This window comes from Acomys minous (assembly GCF_964271855.1).
Source record: "Acomys minous genome assembly, chromosome: 5".
Classification (NCBI taxonomy): domain Eukaryota; kingdom Metazoa; phylum Chordata; class Mammalia; order Rodentia; family Muridae; genus Acomys; species Acomys minous.
Genome location: NC_140494.1, coordinates 94,111,305 through 94,116,196, shown reverse-complemented (window position 1 = coordinate 94,116,196; position 4,892 = coordinate 94,111,305).

Sequence of the window (4,892 nt, the reverse complement as noted above, 5' to 3'; positions counted from 1 at the left end):
TGACCTAGGATAGCTCTTTCTCACTTCACATGGGGAGCTCCTGAGTTCTCCCATCCAGTTGCACCGCCGGTTGGAGCAAACTCGGTCTCGTCTTTGTTCATCTACACCAGCAGCTGTTGGCGTTTGGCATTTCAGCTGGCACTGGGCTGGGAAGGTCAGGCCTGGAGACCCCACTGCCCCAGGAACAAGGCTCAATCTCCACCACAGGGAGAGCAGGCTTCAAGAATGGTGGCAAAGACAGAGATCCCCCAGGGGTTTACACAGCTCATCTGGCCACAGATAATCCTCATGTTTTATTTGGTGTTAGATATTCAGAACCCACCTTGTCCAAGTTATGAGGAACTTTAAAGTATCTTCTTCCTTTGAATAATTTTGAAGATTCACATTTTAGGGAGTAGTCCTTGGGCTGTGTCAGTCTGCAGGCAAGGCATAGGTTTCAGGACACTAGGACAAGGACAGGGGCCCTGTGGTAGTTAAGGCTTACAAAGTGCTTCCTCAAGTGGAGACCTATGGTTTTCACTGAGCGTGTCATTGGCAAGGGAGTTGATAGTAGGTGTCCTCCAGTGCTGGTCACACTGGCAATGTCAAAATCACACCTGGACATGGTAGCTAACAGATATTCCTCACTCAGGCTCCCCTGTCAAAGATGACACAGCAGGCCAGGGCCTGCAGGTGTCTAAAGCAAGTTAAAGGGGCAGAGGAATCCCCAAAGGGCACATTTGCCACTCAAGCCTGGGGTGTGAATTGAGGAAAGGAGCAGCAGATCCAGGCGTCTGATAGCCCACCTCAGAAACCCCAGCACCCCGAAGCTCTGTTCTGCCCTGTCAATCAGACTCACAACTGGTACACCACAGAGCAGGAGCCTCTTTAAACCCTACCGGAATCCAGCAACAAGACTGGTCAACCTGTTAGTGGCAAACAAATGTCTAGGGAGTGGTTTTGGAAATAAAAATGTTGGCAGAGGTGATTTTTTTTTCCGTCCTCTAAGGGAATATTTGCTTTTATTCAAAAGCTGCTATTCAAATAACCTTGCCTGCCGTGTGCTGGAAGCAAGTATTCCAAACCACATGGGAGGAATTGGTGAGAACAGGATGTGTTAGCCTGCAAGCAGAACCTCATGCTTTTCAAAGGGTAAAAAGTAAGCAGGGAGAACCAGGGCCACTGGGGTGAGGCTGCTGTGGAAGGGAAGCAGCTACCACACACAGCCGCACGTTTACTGTCCCTCTGTGTGCACGTGCTGAGTGCGGCTGTCACATTCTGGATCACCTCTGAAATAAACGTGTTCATGGAAGAGACTGCAGCCAGCCCTGTGTGATTTGTGGCTCTCTCCGCTGTGCTGTTACCTGGAGAAGCGGGCAGCTGCAGTCGCTCAGGAATTCACCTACCATCTGTCGTCCTCTCAGAGTGCAGCTCACTGGGTCTGCTCTGCGGAGACAACAACGGGGAAAGAAGGCAGCGCAGCGTACGCATCAGATTGACCGTGCTCTGGAGGGTAGGAAAAGCCGTTTAGCTCCCAGGGTCATTCCTACCCAATAGTTGCGCTGGCAGGGCCTTTCCCTCCCTCCTTTTCAGGCTGGGTTTTGCCCCATTAATATAACCTATCTTTCCGGGTCCCCACTGCCTTTCTGTATGTAAGGATGTTCCCATCTGTATGTCCCCACAGCAGGAAGACCTGGCTGTGATTTATTCTGACCCCACCCTCTGGGCTTGGTAGGCCTTTGCCAGACTTGCCAACACATGTCTTGTGGTGAGGTGAAACACTCTGCATCAGGAAACTGAAGTTCAGGCTAGGATATGTCTCAGCGGAGGATAGCATGCAAGGACCTGGGCATGAAAAGGGGGAGGGAGAGGAACGGGGAGGGGAAGCAGAGGGCACAGCCCACAAAATGTTCCAAGGGACTTTGCATTACTTCGGTTTTCCTACACAAAGCACCGCATGTATTGGCTACCCACTACGCTCCAGAAGCAGGAGGTGTCTAAGCCTACTCTAGCTGCTGTAACACAAATGTATCTGGCTAGCTAATACAGAACCAGTGGGAATGTATGCTCACAGTCTGCAGGATGGGACATCAAGATAAGCTCGAGAGCATTCAGTGTCTAGTGCCCTTCAGACCGCAGAAGGGGCAGGCTTGCTCTCCCCCAGGCCTCCCATATAGGCATGGAAGCTCCGCCCTCACGATCTAGTCCTCTTCTAAGTTCTACTTCCTATTGCTATTACCTTGGGGATTAGATTTCAGCATATGAATTTTGGGGTGATGCAAACATTTAAACCCTAACAATGATAATGTGATCTCTTGCCTCCATGAAATTTTCTGTCTGTTACGGAGCACAGAAAGCAAAGGACATAAAAGGTACATGAATAACAGAACGGCAAGAACAACAACAACAACAACAAAATCTAGAGACAAAGCAGGGTGCTGAGCTCAACTGAGAACAGGAGAACATGGGGCTGATTCCCATGGGCTGGCCCAGGGTGCTGAGACTAGAGACTCAGAGATGCCTGAGCTCACCAGGAAGAGTGGACAAGCTTAGTCATTTGGGGAAGGAGGACAGAGAGGCAGGGACGTAGGGTGTGTGTAATGTCCTGAGGTAGAGGATACAGGAAGGATCTGTAGGGCTGAGTGAAGACCAAGGTCACTGTGGCCCCTAGAGAGAGGGGAAGACCCAGCCCATGCCTGATTGTGGAGGGCTCACCCCAAGAAGACAAGGGTTATCAAAGACTAACCCAAAGTGATTCCCTGAGGTGGAATATATATATGTGGTGCCCCTGTCTCCAGAGGGCTGGAGTCACCGGTGGGGGTTACCAGGCCAGAATAAAAGCACTTATTTAAGAGAACAAGAAAAAAACAAAACAAAACAGAAAACATAACAAACAAGAAGCTGAGACAAGAAGCATGAGGATCTGGTTCAAATCCCAGATACCCACTCACAAGCCTGGACATGGTGACATATACCAGCAATCCCAGCACCAGGAGGCAGAAACAAGGGAAGTCACTGGCCAGCTAGGCCAGTCATATGACTAGCGTTATGTTCAGTGAAAGACCCTGTTTCCAAAAATATGGTGGAAGGCAATAGATGAAGTCACCTAAACTGATCTCTTGACTTCACAGGCGCATGCATGCATATGTGCACCTGAACACACACACACACACACACACACACACACACACACACACACACACACACACACCCCACACACACACCACATCTATGAACAAACTCTTTTCAGTGTAGAAGAGGGCTTGGAGACTGTTTCCCCGCTGGGGAAATGAGGTGTATCTGAAGCTTTTCCAAACTGTATAAGGAGGCCACACTAACAAAACATCCACTGGTACACCCTGTAGCCATTTGTTGAACTTTCTCTGTTCAAGCATCCTGAGAGGACCTGGGCAAACAAAATGCAGTAAGACTCCAGTTCTTTGTGCCGGGAGCATCTGCTGAGCTCCACAGAAGGCTACAAGCCGACTGCTCTCATGCTCACTGACTGCTTCGTTTTCATCGAAAACATCATCTTTTATAAAGACAATTGTCTATAAAACACATGAATGTATTCATGAAAAGGTATTTCTTAAAAAGACTCAGCACTTAGGGTTTTTTTTTCCCTTCTCCAAATTCAATCAGCAATTTGCCAGCCAACCAGTATTAAGGATGTTTACACTCTCCATCAAAAGGCAAGACCACATCCAGAGAAGACCTCCACCTGCCCCAGCCAGCTGTGCACGGTCCTCACTGTGACCCCGGGGAACAGCTCTGGCCAGGATGTTCTACCAAAGGTCTATAGAGAGCTAGCCCATTGCCTGAGGGGTTTTGCTGGGTTTCTCCTGGCTGAAGCATAGGCATAAACAGGTCTTGGTGTTTCTCTTTCTATCTTTGGATACAGTTCCCAGGATGTCTGCATGTTCCAGGTTTAAAAAAAAAAGGGGGGGGGGCATGGCCATTTGTGTACAAATCTTGAGGGAGACACTGGCCTTCCTGGCTGTTCCTGATTCAGGCCTCCCTCCCTCCCTCCCTCCATTTGGCCACATGACCAAAGACAAACAGCAGGAGGCAACATTTCCCAGCTGGAAGCTCTGGGATAAGATTTCTACAGATTTCACTAAACAGCCCTTCCTGCCAGGGAGTAAGGATTTATGGACCAGTCCCCATGTCCAAGATGGGATACCCAACCAGGATCCAAAGAAACTTGATAGTCCCATAGAGGAGCCAGGAGTAAAGCCAATGAGCTCAGCACTGTCGGGCCTCCTTTGGCCCATGATATTGAGTGAATATGTACATATGTGCACATGCACCCACACACACAGAGCCCTATAGCAATGAAAATATGAAGTGTGTGCAGCAGTGGTCTTACCTAAGCCACAGAAGCAGTGTTTGAACTGAGTTCTGAAGGATGAGCAAGGCTGATGAATGGACAGGGAAGAACCTGAGAAAGATGTGCCTGGCTTAGGGGATTGGTGCACAGGGAGGGGATAGCTGGAGCACCCTGTGGGACCACAGGGAACCTGATGGGAGCTGCTAGATGATAACAGTCTAGGCCACCAGAAACAAATTTCTCTTTCTTTCTTTCTTTCTTTCTTTCTTTCTTTCTTTCTTTCTTCTTTTTTTGGGGGGTCTTTTTTTTTCTTTTATAAATTTATTCAGATTACATCTCAATTGTTATCTCCTTACTTTTATCTTCCCATTCCTCCCTCCCTCCCTCCCTCTTTCACCCTATTCCCCTCCCCTAGGTCTGTGACCAAAGGGACCCTCCTTCCCCGCCGTATGGTCACAGCCAATCAAGTCTCATCTTGGTAGCCTACTTATCCTTTCTCTGAGTGCCACCAGGCCTCCCCACCAAGGGGAAGTGGTCAAATATGTGGAACCAGAGTTCATGTCAGAGTCAGTCCCTGCTCTTA